Below are 18,929 nucleotides of genomic sequence, written 5' to 3'. Positions count from 1 at the left end.
ATTTTCTCACATCAATATCCATATATAATAATTCCAATTCATAAAGTGTAGTTTTCTAAAAAGGCCCCTACCTTGATAAGTCGAACCCGTGACCCAAATGCATCACATAAAATCTTTCCTCTCAGCTCGCGGTTAGTAGAAGCCGCAACCTCAGTCTCGAACCATTTTTGCAGCAACCACAACAACTTAAAAGCGACATGCAATGCTCAGAACTCGACCCTACAATTCCAAAACCTCAAAACCTTTAACAACCCATAACAAAAAACTTATACGCTAGCAAAGAGTGTTTCGGATCAGAGATACCTACTTCAACAGGGAAGAACTGAGCCGAAGCAGAACGAATCAGGATAGCAGTGGCAGCAGCGGGACTGGTGGCTTCGATGGTGGCGCAAGACAGAAAAACTCGCAGTGAGTCAGTGACCATATATCCTGATACAGACAACCTTAGCAACAACTCTCACGGTAAAAACCAACTTAACAGACAAAGAAGCTGAAGCAAGCTTAGAGCTTACAACATAGATACAGGCTTCAGTGGCGGTTTCAGGCGGTAGCAACAGCGGCGTGGAACTCCAATGATGCAGCAGCAAGCATAAACGGCGGCGAGCAGATCGGCGAGGGCGGCCTCCTTCCAGCAACGGCGACGGGACGTGAACAACCATCCTCTCGTCGCGGACTCCCTCTTCCTCTTTACCCATGGACGATGGCGACGCTGGCTCCCCTTGGCGACGACGACGGCGCGGACAGCAGTAGTCAGTGGCGGTGAGCTTCAGTCGCGACGAGGAACGACGGAACGGCGTCGTTCTTCTTCTCCTCTGGCTCCCTTCTCTGTTTCACACCAGCGACGATGGTGACGAGTGGCGAGCATCTCGGTGGCGATAGCGAGGCCCACCGGCGCTGGCTCGTCCCTCTCTTCCTCTCCCTCAGATCCCCCTCTCCTCTCATCCCTTTCTTCTTCCTCGAGCCCCCTTCCCCGGTCTCCTTTTCTTTTTCTTTCTTTCTCTGATGGGTCTGTGCATGTGTATTGGGTGTGTGTGTGTTTGAGTTTTGGGAATGGAGGTGGTGGCTAGGGTTTCATTTAAATGAGGGGAAATTATGATTTAATTTGGGTTAGGGTTTGTATTTGGAATTAGGGATTTTAGGGTTTAATTTGAAAACTAATTGAATCATTAAAATTACTTTGAAAATATTATTTGTTGTATTAAATTGCTATTTGGTTTTCACTCAAATACTTTAATTGAAAATATAATACAATATAATTAATTTCCTTTATTAACAAAGCCTAAAGTATTTATTTATAAAAATATTATCATATAAAAATCTTATTATTTTACAATTACTACTTTTATAATTTAAATATGGGAAATACTTCAATAATTGTAAAATTAGATAAAATTCTAATTTAAATAGCCAAACATTATTATTTTTGAATTTCTACGACTTTAAATTGTAAATAAGAAGATAGTTCAAAATTATAGAGTTTAGATAAAAACCTTAATTTATTTCAAATTCAATTAATCAAAACTATCTTTAATTATCTTCAAAAAAATAATTTATGAACTTAAAACTGTAAATAAATACATATAATTTAAAATTAGTTCATAATAACTTTTCAAAAGTTCTGGGTCTTACATACTCTTTAGAATACGATAGTAATGTTTATTAATTATTTAGTATCTGTTGATGCTTTAATTAAATATATGTTCGTAATTTGTGTGTTATGTGCAACATTTAAAATATAAATTTCACGAAAGTTTAAATACGGGTAACAAGAAACAAAAGGAGGTGAACTCACCCCTCAACAAGAACCAGTCTCAACACGTTGAAGCTCACTCACCACCCAACTACAACCCATACCACCACCAGCGTGAAATTATTTTTACTAATGCAGTTGATAAGATGACAACAGCCATAACCTCTCTGATAAAAATCCTCGAAAAACAAACACAAATGGCTTATCCATTGTACGCTGTTAATAGAACTAGATCGGACAATCCGTACATAGAAAATTTAGCTATTAATAATACGACAAATATCAATAATTCAAAAACTGATAACAAAGTTGACAGATAAAATAATGAGCAAATTCATTCGATTCCAAGAATGTCATAAAACAGTTGTACAACCCGCTCTACACAAATTCTCCCCTAGCAATAATTCTGATAAGCATGCAAACGACGTTACTCTCGAGGAGCTCTTCAAACCAAATGTCTCCCCACGAAGATCATTCGAATTAGATTGGAATTCAAATACGGGAATATATATTGGTGAAAAAGGTACTTCATCATTTGGTTTGTTACGGCGTTTATGTGGCCCGAAAATTCCATAGCTATGTGTATAAAAACATGAACTTTTATCGTAATGACATTGTTTAGTATTACTGTTTTTAATTTTATTATTTAATTACATATGATGATGGCTTTGTGTTTGTAGTGGATGCCCATTAGTTTTAGACCATCAGAGAACATGATTCTAAGGACGGATGAGCTTGCTTGTGCCGCTTATATTTTTTGCCCGGATTTAAAGTTACAAGTTAATCGGTAAATCCTTATAGCGCTATTCAATTTGACGCAAGTCTATTTTATACTATGGGAACAACAATTTCCTGATCTAAATATTTGCATGTGTATTCGTAAAGGGATGAAGTACTGGTGTCAATTTGTACCTCATATGCAAATAGAGAAAGTTTAGCCACGTTAATTCCAGATGAACAAGTCATCCAAGATGTAAATATTGATTTTTTATTATTTAACATGAAAAGTACAAAATGTTAATGTTATGCATCATAAAATTAAAAATATATAAATGTATTCATTTGTAGGTTATAGATTCTCTTGCTTGCATTCTCACACAGGAGCATAAAAAGCTTAACAAATTGTCATCCATATGGTTTCTACCAACAACCTTTTCGGTAAGTTTCGGTACAAAAATACCCCGAGAAAGTTTGTATTTCATATTTTGTTTGGTTTAAGTTTCAAGTAGCATATGAATAATTTAATGTTATATTTTTTATGACAACATAATCAGCAACTAGCACTTACATGGTCCAGACCACCCAATCAACTAAGGGAACAATATGCAGATAACTACATGTGTATAAGATGGAGTACTTGTCAAGGGTAAGTCCTTTAATTTTTAGTAAATAAAATATGATTTATGTAATCCAAATTGTATATTTATATTAATAATATAGACTCACAATCCTCATTATTTTGTAAATAAGTAGATTTTTGTCTGCATCAATGACCTCAATGAGCATTGGTTCCTGATGATCGTAGACATGAAAAAAGAAAAGATATTTGTGCTTGATTCTTATAAAATACTAGATAGAAACTATGGTAGGCTATTATCAGTTGAAACCATGGTAAGTAGCCAGTCTTATTTTTTAAAAGTATAATTAGTTTTTCAACTGTTATTCTCTATTAATTTTAAATATTTTGTATATAACGAAAAAAATACCTCATCGTTTGAAATTACAATTTGAATTTGTATTTCAAGATCCTTGCTATATTCGGTTTGTAAGCCAATAGTAGTTTTTTTAATTTGAAATTAAGGTTCATTTATTAACACTAATATCGAATTAATAATTTTTAAATCTTTTATAATCTAACCATTTAAGACAGATAATAAAAATTTACCTGTTACATTGCTTGCACTAGACAGTATCCAACCATATATTATGTCACACGGGCTATATTCATTGAACGAATGTTAGAACAGAAATCTTTCTACAATTCTAGTGAAATCACTGTACTTCGGATTTCTAAGTTTCGTACCATGGAACAGTTTGACCTGCCATAACAGAGAAAAGGCTCGTAAATAATATTATTTTATAAAATTTTTTACTTTCATGTCTATTAAGTTTGTTATATACCAATCATGTGTTCAGTTAAACTGATAAAGTAGTACAATCACACATTTAACTAAACAGTAATGACTGCAGTATCTGGATTGCTCAATAGATGAAAGAGTGCGGGTGGACTGATAATTTTGGCATCACGGTAACAAATCTTATTCATTTTTTAAATTTTTTATTATTATTAGAAAAAATCTAATATGTATCTATTATATATATATATATATATATATATATATATATATATATATATATATATATATATATATATATATATATATATATATATATATATAATTGTTTGGTACATTTTAAAATTATTAGGTCTATGACAATGATAAGATGAGGCTAGCAATTGACTTGGTGAGCAAGGAATTCAATATGAAGAAGTCAGAAGTTATGGATAAGGCACATGCATATATGAAAGATGAACTACAAAAACAGTCACGACTGCAAAAAGATTGAAGATTTTTTTATTTTCATCGCATTTTATATTTGCTGAGATACGTCATATTTTGTTATACATTTTTTAGTTTAAGTCGTTCTTTTATTATTATCCAAACCTCGAAACACATTTCTAACAAATTTGGTGGAGTTAATTTATAGGATATTTTGTTATTTAATCGAACCTACTGTTGATTCATTTGATGTTTATTTCTGTACTTAATAAAAGAACAAATATTATTTAACTTTAATTTTTAGCTTTCAAGATAAATCAAAAGATATAACTTTTATGCATTACATAATTTAAAAGATACTTATTATATAGCTATTTAATAATATTCTGAACTTAAAGTAACTATTGTGTCTAGATATATGCTTGATGACTGGTTGAGGTTGAATTGTGAGTAAAACCATGTTGATGGTGTGGGTGATATTGATTGTATGTAATGATGGTTGATTGGATATGTGTTGTTGGAAATTGGGATGAGGAAGAGTATATGACATGGTAATGTGTTTGATATTGATCTATTTGATTAGGATGGATTATAATGGTGGGATGGTGATTTGTGAACTTGATAAGAATGTTAATGTATGAGTTAAGAAGGCTTGAGTTGATTTTTGGTATGTTTTCCTTGATTTTAAAAAGGGTTGGAATTGGGTTGTTTTGAAAATGGCACTTTGTGGTTTTGTATGAAAATGTGGTTTTTAGGCATACTTTGACGGAGCGTAACTTGGAATCCGGATCCCCAATTTGTGCCAAATTTATTTAGAAATGAAATTGGATCCGGGGTGGTTATGCCGTTCGAAGAACGGGTGAAAAATGATATAAAACGGAGAAGTTATGCCCGTCGGAAGATTGGGGTTTGAAACTATGAATTCTGTAGCTTTTTAACTTGGTAAAATTTTTGGTAGAACACACACCCACGCGTATGCGTGGCCGACGCGCACACGTCGTTTTCAAAGTTTCACTATCCACGCGTATGCGTCGATGAGTGAATTCAATTGGCCCAGCCAAAATTCCCAAGAGTTGTGCCTGAGTTGTGTTGGGGCACAAGACGCACCCACGCGTAGGCGTGGCTGACGCGCAGGCGTCACTTGGCTTTTCTCCCATCCACGCGTGCGCGTGGGAGGATGCGTATGCATCACTATATCTTGCTGCCTTCCACGCATGCGCGTGGGCGACGCGCACGCGTGACCCTATTTTCACCCCAAAGTTGATTTTTGAGTTTTCAAAGCTAGATTTCATACTTTTAAGCCTCCGATCTCATCCCTTATGTCTTAAAACTTGATGATATGCCTAGCAATGGGAACGGCTAGCAAATGTGGTAACTTGTGAATGAAGAAAGGGGGAATTAATGATGAATGTTGATCAAGGATCATTGTATGAGATACGGAGGATGAATGTGGAAGTGCTTGATATGCCATGAGCCGAAGGACTGTAATTGTTAATGAATTGGCTGGTTATGGATTGTATTATGAGCCGAATAGCTGAGATATTTCCAAGTTATGGCTGAGCTATTATTGAATTATGCCTGAGTATGTTTGCATATATGCTTATTGAATAAAATGTGAATGTTGCACTTCCACTATCTGAGATACGAGTTTCTCTGGGAGAAAGCAGTGGCTAGCCACCATGTGCTCCAGGTGGAGACTCGATACTCTGCTGACCCTATGTCGTAAGTGTGGCCGGACACTGTGAAAGTTCCGGATGAGCTCGCCCCCATAAATATACACCAATAAGGGTGTTGGATAGGAATTATGACTTATGTTGTGAATAACTTGAGTTGGGGATGCACGACAGAGGGACAGTCCAATGGTTAGCTACCAGGACTTGTCGGGTTGGCTATATAACCGACAGATGATATCATCAGCCATTACGATAGGCATTCATCATATGCATACTATGTGAGTTGTTTGGAATTGCCTAATTGACTGCATATTACCTGCTAATTGTCTAAATGTCATATTTGCTTCCTATCTGTATGTCTTCTTGTTTGATATAATTGTGTTTGCCATATTATATTACTGCTGGCGGTTGGGAGGTCTGCAGGAATTGGAAAGGGAAGTATTAGTTAGACTGAAGATCTTTAGTCAGTTGCCATTTATGGTTTAGTCTATTTATAAGCTTTGAATTATCTGGTGGAAGTTCTAGGATTGCCTTCGGCTTTCCCAGGACATTATATGTTAGATATGTGGGTACTGTTACCATACTGAGAATCTCCGGTTCTCACCCATGCAGATTTTGTGGTTTTCAGATGCAGGACGTGAGGCTTCTCGCTGAGGCATGCTGGAGACTTCTGGATTAGCGAAGATCCTTGGTTCTCGGGGCTTTATTTTTGGTCTTATGTTTTTACTTAGATACTTTTGTCTCCACTAAATAATGTATATAAATATACTGTTTTGACTCCTCTTAGAAGTTGTTTTGGAGAATAGGTTTTGATAGTTTGTCCCTGGGGTTTCCTTTGGTTTCCTTACTTTACATATATGTATATACTTTTATGCTCGGGCCGGCTTTCTTCACAACCGGATCCTGAGTTTTGGATATTTGTGTTTTTGGCACTCTTTATATATATTCTCGCGTTGGTTTACCCTTTATGTGTTTCATTACGTTATCGATCGGAGTGTCACGCTTTTCCAGTTATGATCTTGTTTTATCCTTTTTCTTCAAAGGCTCCTAGTTATGAACATTTTTCACACTACTACAATTACTAAATTTTATTTTTAGAGGTCATAATACCTTACCACCTCTATCTTATGACTCAAGCATAAGGCTCTGCATGGTAGGGTCTTATAGTAGTTAAATGACAAACATAATAATAAGAAGATTCACATTAGATTATGAAAATCAATCTCATCCTGAAGGTATGATATCATTTTTTCTAAAAATGTAAAACCAAGCAATAAAGTATAGTTTAATTAATGTGTACATTGAAATAAATGTGAATTGTATATAGTAGCAGTGACATGAGGAATTGCAATGGCTGCCTTTAGTCTCAATGTACTATATTACACTGTGACTTAAATATATAAATTATTAGTTAAAAAACTTACATTTATGTGCTATTTTTTATTAATTTAGTTCGAAATAATAAATTTTGATATTGTTTATTAGTATTACTGACATCAAATTTTGATAATTTGGCCAAAAATTTTAAATGCTTTGTGTCTTAATTCTGCTAGCAAACCTTCAACAACTCATAAAAGTTAACAAATCAAATGATTGTAAATCAAAGTGATACACAAGAGTAAAAGTTGTAATGATGATACGTGGTGATAATTCATAACGATCCGGTGAAGAGAAGGTAGCAGGAGAAGAAAAAAATAAGAAAGAAGGCCAAGGTAATTTAATAGTCAATAACAGGTATGTGTACAGAGAGTAGTATACAGTAAGAGAAAGAGTAGTGTTTAATATGGTGAAGAGATTTTTCAAAAATATAAATTAATGTTTTAAAAAAAATAAAAATAAAGATAATTTAAAAAATTAAATATAAAATTTAAAAAATATTTTTATCAATTGAAATTATGAATGAATATAAAGAGTATTTAGAATATGAATTTTGATCTCTACTTCAAATTAAATACTACTGAAAATAGATAAGTAAAGTTAATAACATTTATAAATAGTTAATTGTTTATAATGTTTATAAATCTTTATTTTGATTTTGTTATACATAATAACAACATAATAAATTTGTTTAATGTCTTCTTTAATTTAAATTTATAAATTTTATACAATCTAAAAATTAAATAACTTATACATTTTTTATTTTTGTTTTTGAATGTTTTTATTTTTAATGTTTAAATTATTATATCCAAATTATAATATTAAAATTAAAATTAGAAAAGTTAATCTCTTAAAAAGCCACTGAATATGTTAAACCGCTAGAATAATATTTAAGCAGTTCAGTACACTAGGCTTGAGTAGTGTTCCATCCAATTTAGCATCATCGTGGTAAGGACACGTCGCAGAGCAAAGAACAGTGTTACCTTCAGAGGTGCCAAAGCGGGAATTTTTCTTTCCAAATCCATTCTCAAAATCAGATTCCTTCTCTTCTCTTTTACTTTTGGTGACTGAAAATTTAAAAGCAACGAAAGTAATGAAATTCAGGGATCTTAATATTTTTCTTCATCTCACCACCGCCACCACCTCCACATCCTTTGATGATCCTCGTCTTCCTCCCCAGTTTTCACTTCATATCACCAACCGGAAGAGTTTGGAAATCCAGAGAAGCAGGGGCGAGCCATATATGGAGGAAGCACGATGGGGAAGAACTAATATCTTCAAGAACATGCCGCCACAGGAAGAAACAGAGATTGGGAAAGTGGCTCTCGGAGAAGTGGATCGGCATGGAATCTACTGCACGTCAGGCACCTAGAAGTAGGAAAAGTCAACTTATTTCTTCTTCTTCTTCCTCCATATGCATACTGTTTCTACTGTGACTAATCTATTCTAAATTGGAGTTAACACTAATGGGCTTCAGTTTTCAACGATAGAGTTCTTTTCTTTTGCTTATTGTTCAAGTATTATTTTTTTTGTTGGTTTTATTTTGCTGTCTAGGTTTCGCACAAATACCAACAAGTTTAAGCTTAAAATGTTATTCTTCCTCTATCTACTGCCCTCTCACGCGGTTTATGGTTCATGTGTGAATTATCATCATCCAACCTTGTTGATAATATGTTAATAACTACACAATGTTGAATAATCCTGTTGCTTTCTAAAATAAAAGAATAGCATGCTGCAGAGTCATAAAGCTAGAGAGAGAGAGAGAGAGAGGAGGATGCACGTGGGGTGGGAGATTGATGATGGAAACATTTGCTTCTTTCATCCTTGCCACCCTTTATTTTGGTTGGTCTATTCACTATTTTATGGAGAAGTGAAAGTGTAACAAAATTAGTCTTTGCTTCTTATTTTAATACAAAGCTATGCTTCTTACGGGCTTTTTGGTCTGCTAGAAAATACTTAAGATTTGGACTGCAAAATAGCTACAGAATGCTTGAGTTCTCTCTACATATGTATTGATGGTGTTTTTGTGGAAAAACTAATTTCCAAACACACATATAACTAACCGGCAAGTGTACCGGGTCGCATCAAGTAGTAAAACTCACTTAGAGTGAGGTCGATCCCACAGGGATTGATGGATCAAGCAATTTTAGTGGATGATTAGTTTAGTCAAGCTAACATTGAGTGAATTGTGTGAATTTGTAGCCAACAGAATGTAAATGACAGGAAATTTAAAGTGCAGAAAGTAAATGTGCAGAAACTTAAAGAACAAGAAAAGTAAATTGCAAGAATCTTAAATGACAAGAAATGTAAATTGCATGAAAAGTAAAGGGGCTGGGGTGCTGGAAGCAATGTAAACAGAGAAGCAAAATTTCAGTGAATAAGAACTTAGAGAAATTGCAAGAATTATAAATTTCAGGAAATATAAATCAAGCTCACAGCAAGCATCAAATGTAAAGTGCAGAATGTAGGAGAAGGAATTGAAGACGAATGAAACAGAAAGTAAAAATGCTTGAAGAGTGTAAAAACAGAAAATGACTTGTGCTTAATTTGCAGCAATGTAAAAGATGGTTGAAGATCTCAGGAGTGGAAGAGACTAGAAAACAAGTCTAGATCTCAAATCCTTCCTTGATCCAACAAGAACAATTGCAAAATGAAAATGGAAAAGTAAATTGCAGAAGAAGAACAAGAGAAGTTGCAGATAGAGAATGAAAACAGAATTCTTTCCAATCTCAATCCAAGATTTAAAACAGAAATGAAAATTAAAGAGAGAGTTTTCTAATCCAACTACTCCCTAGTGGAGCTAGCCTTCCTTACAATTGAGCTGGAATTGATGCCTTTATATAGGCTTTACAAAGTGAAAAATGAAAATGAAATTGAAATGAAAAACAAATTAAATGAAAATCCTAATTCTAGTTTGTTCATGTGCCTTTGAGTGATGATGTGGGCTTTGCTTGCTTTAGATTTGAGGAGAAATGGGTTTGGTTGGCCTTGATTCAATTTGGAGAAGAATTGAATTAAATTGGATTTTTATTGAATTTTTGGCCCATGTGAAAATTGCTCCCAGGAGGATGCTCTGCTCACAAGGTGAGCTGAGCATTGGGGCCTTGTGCACATGTCTTGCGCCTTGTGCTCCCTGGCCGTGTCAAATATTGTGCGCTTCTTCCTTGGTCCATGTCAAGCATGCTCATGAGTAGTGCTCAGCTCTCCAAGTGAGCTGAGCATTGGAGCTTCCAAGGAGAGGTCCCAAGTTCAAACCTTTGTGAAAGCATTTGGAGAGAAGATTTCCTTGAATTTTTATGAAGAGAGCACGACATTGCTCTCCAAGAGAGCGCTGTGCTCTCCAAGTGAGCGCTATTAGAAGCACCTCTTTGCCTTGGAGTGAGGCTCCCTCTTCGAATCTTGGTGGTTGCACTTTGATCTATTTTTGTTTGTTTTTAGCCCTTAAAGATGTATTTTGTTCGTGCTCCAATTTCATGCCAAATATAGATTGCCATACATCATTGGAAAGCTCTGAATGTCAGCTTTTCAACGCAACTGGAAGCACATCAATCGGACATCTGTAGCTCAAGTTATAGCCCTTTGAAGTAGGCATGGTCATGCTGTGAGCGCCCAGATTTTAACTTAACAAAAATTTTGATTCCAAGTTGAAATTGCATCAGGATGATGCTCCGCTCTTGGCATGAGTGGAGCTTTGTGTGCTGATTGCAATTTTTCCTTTAATTTGGTCATGAGCCACGCTTTTAAAAGTGTGGCCTAAGCCTCCAAAGTGTGCTCCAACTTCAAAGTGTACCCCAAAGCTCTTTTTTTCTCCTTTTTAGCTTATTTTGTGCTTTTTGCTTCTTTTTCTTCTTATTTCCTACAAAATTTATAAAATCAAAAGATCAAGAAAATGTATCAATTAAGCATAAAAACATTCAATATTCAAGCACAAATCATCAATTTTTTGTATGAAAAAGCATAGAAAAACATGACATGGTGACATGTCATCATGTATATCTGTTTTCTTTTTTTTTTTATCTGCTTATGTAGGGTTTTTTTCCACTATAGTCATCCTGATGTCTTTGATAAGCTTTTTCACCTTACAAGACGGGGTGTGAGTAAAGCTTCCAAGGTTATCAATTTGAGTGAAGATATTTTTACTGGTATAGTATTGTCCAATTCCTCTTTAATATTTGATTTTTATCTGCAGTTCTAATTTTTGTTTTTTTTTCCCACCAGGATTCAACTCTACACTGCGGGAAGGCAATGTTACTCATCATGAGTACATACAAGTTGGGAAGGGAAGAGATGTGGGTCTCAACCAGATTACTATGTTTGAAGTTAAGATAGCTAATGGAAATGGAGAACAACCACAAAGTCAAGACATATACCGACTTGGACATCGTTTTGATTTCTTCATAATGCTATTCTGTTACTTCACCACAGTTGGATTTTATTTCAGCACTCTCATATGTAATCACATGATTTAAATTTCAATAACATATTATGCATTTCTTTCTTTTTCCTGGTCAATTAGGGGAACCGATCTAAACAAAAAGCATGCATGTGAACGTTTGTCTTGGCAAACAAATAATGGCAACTCCTGATCTTTTTAAAGATCGGGAGAGCTACCATGCTAGCAAAGACTCACTGATGATGCGCTCTAGTTATTTTTTGCCCCATTTTTGGTTTTTCTATACCATGGCTTCTGAACAGCTCCCCTAACTTTGTGTAGATAACTGTTCTCACTATATATTTATTCCTCTATGGTTGTCTCTATCTCGTTCTGAGTGGGCTTGAAAGAGGTTTGAGTACGCAGAAAGCCATTGGAGACAATAAGCCTCTTCAACGGCTCTTGCTTCTCAATCATTTGTTCAAATAGGATTTTTAATGCCTTTGCCCATGCTGATGGAAATCGGCTTAGAAAGAGGCTTTTGAACAGCACTAAGTGAGTTCATATTAATGCAATTGCAGTTGGCCCCTGTATTCTTTGCTTTTTTGCTTGGGACAAAGACTCACTATTTTGGAAGGACATTGCTCCATGGAGGCACAAAATATAGACCAACTGGCCAAGGGTTTGTTGTTTTTCAACCATAAAAACTTATTCCAATTTCATAAAAATTATAAAAACCAAAAACTTAACACACTTAACAGTTAACACAGAGGCAGCAACAACACTATTCTCCCCTATGCTCTCGCAAGTAATCAGCAATCCTCATCAATCAGCAACAAAAGTATAAAACAAGAAATTGGAATCCTTATTTTTCTTTTTCAAATAATTTTCGAAAAATCCAAAAAAATTTTTAGAAAATCATAAAAATCAAAAATATTTTTGTGTTTCTTGTTTGAGTCTTGTGTCATGTTATAAGTTTGGTGTCAATTGCATATTCATCTTGCATTTTTCGAAAATTCATGCATTCATAGTGTTCTTCATGATCTTCAAGTTGTTCTTGGTAAGTCTTCTTGTTTGAACTTGATGATTTCTTGTTTTGTGCTTTTTCTTGTTTTACATGTGCATTTTTGCATCCATAGAGTCTAAACATGAAAGATTTCTAAGTTTGGTGTCTTGCATGTTTTCTTTGCATATAAAATTTTTCAAAAATAAGTTCCTGATGTTCATCTTGACATTCAAAGTGTTCTTGGTGTTCATCTTGACATTCATAGTGTTCTTGCATTCATCACATACTTTGATCCAAAATTTTCATGCATTGCATCATTTTTCATGTTTTTCTCTCTCATCATTAAAAATTTAAAAATAAAAAAAATATCTTTCCCTTTTTCTTCTCATAAATTCGAAAATTTGGATTGACTTTTTAAAAAAATTTTAAAATCTAGTTGTTTTTATGAGTCAAATCAAATTTTCAATTTAAAAATCTTATCTTTTTCAAAATCTTTTTCAAAAATATATCTTTTTCATTTTTCTTATCTATTTTCAAAAATTTAAAAATATTTTTCAAAAATCTTTTTCTTCTCTTTATCTCCTAATTTTCGAAAATAACATCATCAATTAATGTTTTGATTCAAAAATTTCAAGTTTGTTACTTACTTGTTAAGAAAGATTCAAACTTTAAGTTTTAGAATCATATCTTGTGATTTCTTGTGAATCAAGTCATTAATTGTGATTTTAAAAATCAAATCTTTTTCAAAACTAATTTCAATCATATCTTTTCAAAAATATCTTCAAAATCATATCTTTTTCAAAAATTTGATTTTAAAATATCTTTTCTAACTTCTTATCTTTTTATCTTTTCAAAAATTGATTTTCAAATTTGTTTCAACTAACTAACTAACTTTTTGTTTGTTTCTTATCTTTTTCAAAACTACCTAACTAACTTTCTCTCTCTAATTTTCAAAAATTCCTTCCCTCTTTTTCAAAATTTCTTTCTAATTAACTAATTATTTTTATTTTTTATTTTAATTTTCGAAAATTACTAACCTTTTTCAAAAACTATTTTCAAAAATCACTAACTCTTTTTCAAAAATTATTTTCGAAAATCATCCTTCTCTCTCATCTCCTTCTATTTATTTATTCATCTACTAACATCTCTCCCTCACTCACCAAAAATCCGAACCCTCTCTCTCTGAGTTCAGATTTTCTCTTCTTCTTTTCTTCTACTCACACAGGGACCTCTATACTGTGGTAAAAAGGATCCCTATTGTTATTTTTCTGTTCCCTCTTTTTCATATGAGCAGGAGCAAGGACAAGAATATTCTTGTTGAAGCAGATCCAGAACCTGAAAGGACTCTGAAGAGAAAATTAAGAGAAGCTAAATTACAACAATCCAGCAAGCACCTTTCAGAAATTTTCAAACAAAAAGAGGAGATGGCAGCCGAAAATAATAATAATGCAAGGAGGATGCTTGGTGACATTACTGCACCTAATTCCAATTTACATGAAAGAAGCATCTCCATCCCTACCATTGGAGCAAACAATTTGAGCTTAAACCTCAATTAGTTTCTCTGATGCAGCAGAACTGCAAGTTCCATGGACTTCCATCTGAAGATCCTTTTCAGTTCTTAACTGAATTCTTGCAGATATGTGATACTGTTAAGACTAATGGAGTAGATCCTGAAGTCTACAGGCTCATGATTTTCCCTTTTGCTGTAAGAGACAAAGCTAGAGTGTGGTTGGACTCTCAACCCAAAGATAGCCTGAACTCTTGGGATAAGCTGGTCACGGCTTTCTTAGCCAAGTTCTTTCCTCTTCAAAAGCTTAGTAAGCTTAGAGTGGATGTTCAAACCTTCAGACAAAAAGAAGGTGAATCCCTCTATGAAGCTTGGGAGAGATACAAAGAACTGACCAAAAAGTGTCCTTCTAACATGCTTTCAGAATGGACCATCCTGGATATATTCTATGATGGTCTATCTGAATTGGCTAAAATGTCATTGGATACTTTTGCAGATGGATCCATTCACCTAAAGAAAATGCCTGCAGAAAGCTCAAGAACTCATTGACATGGTTGCTAATAACAGTTCATGTACACTTCTGAAAGGAATCCTGTGAGTAATGGGACGCCTATGAAAAAGGGAGTTCTTGAAATTGATACTCTGAATGCCATACTGGCTCAGAATAAAATATTGACTCAGCAAGTCAATATGATTTCTCAGAGTCTGAATGGAATGCAAGCTGCATCCAACTGTACTCAAGAGGCATCTTCTGAAGAAGAAGCTTATGATCTTAAAAACTGGTGCACGAATTGTAAATCACACTTTTTACAACTTGTACGACTAACCAGCAAGTGCACTGGGTCGTCCAAGTAATACCTTACGTGAGTAAGGGTCGATCCCATGGAGATTGTTGGCTTGAAGCAATCTATGGTTACCTTGTAACTCTTAGTCAGGAAAACAATAAAATAATTCACTTATCAAATTTGATTGCAAGGAATAAAAGGGCAGAACACAAATTATACTTGTATGCAATAATGGAGAGTAAGTTGGAGTTTTGGAGATGCTTTGTCTTCTGAAATTTTGCTTTCCTCTGTTTTCTGATTCACGCACGCACGTCCTCCTATGGCAAGCTGTGTGTTGGTAGATCACCGTTGTCAATGGCTACCATCCATCCTTCCAGTGAAAAGGGTCTAAATGCGCTATCACCGCACGGCTAATCATCTGCAGGTTCTCAATCGTACCAGAATAGGATTTACTATCCTTTTGCGTCTGTCACTCCGCCCAGCACTCACGAGTTTAAAGCTTGTCACAGTCATTCAATCCCTAAATCCTACTCAGAATACCACAGACAAGGTTTAGACTTTCCGGATTCTCTTGAATGCTGCCATCAATCTAGCTTATACCACGAAGATTCTGATCAAGAGATCTAAGAGATATTCATTCATTCTACGGTGGAACATAAGTGGTTGTCAGGCACGCGTTCGTGGGGAAATGATGATGATTGTCATGTTCATCACATTCATATTGAAGTGCGAATGGATATTTTAGATAGGAACATGCATGTTTGAATGGAAAACAGAAATACTTGCATTAATTCATCGAGACACAGCAGAGCTCCTCACCCCCAACAATGGAGTTTAGAGACTCATGCCGTCAAAAGGTACAAAGTTCAGATCTAAAATGTCATGAGATGTGAAATAAACCTCTAAAAGTTGTTTAAATACTAAACTAGTAACCTAGGTTTACAAAAAATGAACAAACTATGATAGATGGTGCAGAAATCCACTTCTGGGGCCCACTTGGTGTGTGCTGGGGCTGAGACTTAAGCTAATCACGTGCATAGGGCTGTTTTGGGCGTTCAACGCCAGCTTTGGATCCTTTTCTGGCGTTGAACTCCAACTTGTAACTTGTTTCTGGCGCTGGACGCCAGACAGCAACATGGAACTGGCGTTGAACGCCAGTTTACGTCGTCTATCCTTGAGGAAAGTATAGAATTATATATTTCTGGAAAGCCATGGATGTCTACTTTCCAACACAATTGGAAGCGCACCATTTGGAGTTCTGTAGCTCCAGAAAATCCACTTTGAGTGTAGGGAGGTCAGAATCCAACAGCATCAGCAGTCCTTTTTCAGCCTGAATCAGATTTTTGCTCAGCTCCCTCAATTTCAGCCAGAAAATACCTGAAATCACAGAAAAATACACAAACTCATAGTAAAGTCCAGAAATATGAATTTTGCATAGAAACTACTGAAAATAAACTAAAAACTAACTAAAACATACTAAAAACTATATGAAATTAACCCCAAAAAGCGTATAAAATATCCGTTCATCACAACACCAAACTTAAACTGTTGCTTGTCCTCAAGCAACTAGATAAATAAAATAGACTACAAATAATTTTAAGAAGCAATAATATCTCAGAGTTTTTGAGTGAAGCTCAGATTCCAATTAGATGAGCGGGACTAGTAGCTTTTTGCTTCTGAATAGTTTTGGCATCTCACTTTATCCATTGAAGCTCAGAGTGATTGGCATCTATAGGAACTCAGAATTCAGATAGTGATATTTATTCTCCTAGTTCGGTATGTTGATTCTTGAACACAGCTACTTTATGAGTCTTGGCCGTGGCCCTAAGCACTTTGTTTTCCAGTATTACCACCGGATACATAAATGCCACAGACACATAATTGGGTGAACCTTTTTAGATTGTGACTCAGCTTTGCTAAAGTCCCCAATTAGAGGTGTCCAGGGTTCTTAAGCACACTCTTCTTTTTTGCTTTGGACCTTGACTTTAACCGCTCAGTCTCAAGTTTTCACTTGACACCTTCACGCCACAAGCACATGGTTAGGGACAGCTTGGTTTAGCCGCTTAGGCCGGGATTTTATTCCTTTAGGCCCTCCTATCCACTGATGCTCAAAGCCTTGGGATCCTTTTTATTTACCCTTGCCTTTTAGTTTTAAGGGCTATTGGCTTTTTGCTCTTGCATTTTGGTTTTAAGAGCTTTGGCTTTTTCTCCTTGCTTTCTCTTTTTCTTTCTCTATATTTTTTTTTCTGCAAGCTTTATTCTTCGCTGCTTTTTCTTACTTCAAGAATCATTTTTATGATTTTTCAGATTATCAATAACATGTCTCATGTTCATCATTCTTTCAAGAGCCAACATATTTAACAGTCTTAAACATCAAATTCAAAAGACATATGCACTGTTCAAGCATTCATTCAGAAGACAGAGAGCATTGCCACCACATATAGATAATTAGAATTTATCTTATTAAAAACTCAAAATAATATTGCCTCTTATTCTAAAGAAATTCTTCTATTTTATTCATGTTTAATGATGATGATAAAATTAAATTATAGCTTAATTGGGGATAAAATAAAAAATATAGATACTAATTACTACTATATGACTCCTAAGGTAAAACTAAAATAAAAACAGTTATCACAGAGTTAAGGCTAAGATTGGAATTTAACAACCTTTGTTCTGGGAAGTGGATGTTCCTCTAATCTGCGGGGTGCTTGGTCCTTCAAGAGATAATTTCTGGCGCTTCAATTCCCTTAAATCATGCCCTTGCTCCTCCTGTTTTTTAAGCAAATAGCAAAGAATGCTACTTTGTTCCTTCTGTTCTTTCTGTATTTGTTCCATAGCTTCTTGCATCTTGGTAATAGATGTTTCAAGATACTCCCAGTATTCAGATTGAGGGATTTCTAGGAGAATTTCTTGTGTTCTCTTCTTGATGGGGTCATCCTGTGATTGTTGTTTTTCCATTGATGCTTTAGTGATTGGCCGCTCAACTGAGATATACTCAGTTATTCCCATCCTTACTCCAGCGTCCTTGCAGAGCATAGAAATCAAGCTTGGATAAGGCAACCTGGCATCTTTGGAATTTTTGTTTGTAATTTTGTAGAATTAAGTTGAAATCAATTGATGAACTTCCACTTCTTTTCCCATCATGATGCAATGGATCATCACTGCTCTTCTAATAGTGACTTCAGAACGGTTGCTAGTGGGCAGCAGAGAATGCCCAATGAAGTCCAGCCATCCTCTGGCGACTGGTTTGAGATATTCTCTTTTGAGTTGATTTGGGACACCCTTCGTGCTGGTGGTCCACCTGGCTCCAGGGATGCATATATCCTCTAGAATCTTATCCAGGCCCTTGTCTGTTCTCATCATTCTCCTATTGAAGGAGTCTGGATCATATTTCAGCTGAGGTAGCTTTAAGATCTCCCTGATCTTGTCAGGGTGGGTATGAACAATCTTTCCTCTGACCAAGGTCCGATAGTCATAGATAGCAGATCCAGATAGTCTTTGCCTGTCTGTATGCCACATATTAGCATAGAACTCCTGGACCATATTCCTTCCCACTTTCGTTTCAGGATTAGCTAGGATCTCCCAGTTCCTGATTCGAATTTGCTCCTGGATCTCCGGATATTCGTCTTCTTTCAGATCGAATCTAACTTCCGGGATCACTGATCTTAGACCTATTATTTTGTAATAATGGTCTGAATGTTCTTTAGTTAAGAACTTCCCTTGATTCCAAAGTGGTTTTGGAACACTCTCTTTCTTGCCTCTTGGAGTGGGTTGTTTTCCTTTAGGAGCCATGATCTTAGTGGGTATGGTTTAGTGATCACGAATAAACACACCAAACTTAGAGGTTTGCTTGTCCTCAAGCAAAAGAAAAGAAAGGAGAGGGATAGAAGGAGAGCTAGTGTAGGATGGTGGATGAGAGGAAGGAGGCCGAATGGATTTTTAAAAGGGAGGGGGG

At 35.3% G+C, this 18,929-nt stretch overlaps 1 non-coding gene and 1 pseudogene across 1 annotated transcript; one reads left to right on the top strand and one right to left on the bottom strand.

Moving 5' to 3' along the window:
• The first annotated feature begins 8,394 nt into the window (after positions 1–8,394).
• LOC107607751 (callose synthase 3-like) lies at positions 8,395–12,218 on the top strand (annotated as a pseudogene).
• Positions 12,219–14,498: 2,280 nt separating this feature from the next.
• On the bottom strand, positions 14,499–14,606 carry LOC148577425 (small nucleolar RNA R71). Its single transcript, XR_015904660.1, has one exon. It is a non-coding gene; the product is annotated as a small nucleolar RNA R71 (small nucleolar RNA).
• Between the last annotated feature and the right edge of the window lie 4,323 nt (positions 14,607–18,929).

The sequence above is a fragment of the Arachis ipaensis genome, chromosome B1 (assembly GCF_059453495.1).
Source record: "Arachis ipaensis isolate K30076 ecotype BB chromosome B1, ASM5945349v1, whole genome shotgun sequence".
NCBI lineage: Eukaryota > Viridiplantae > Streptophyta > Magnoliopsida > Fabales > Fabaceae > Arachis > Arachis ipaensis.
The sequence above is the reverse complement of the archived record's forward strand: the minus strand, read 5'-3'. Positions and strand labels throughout refer to the sequence as shown.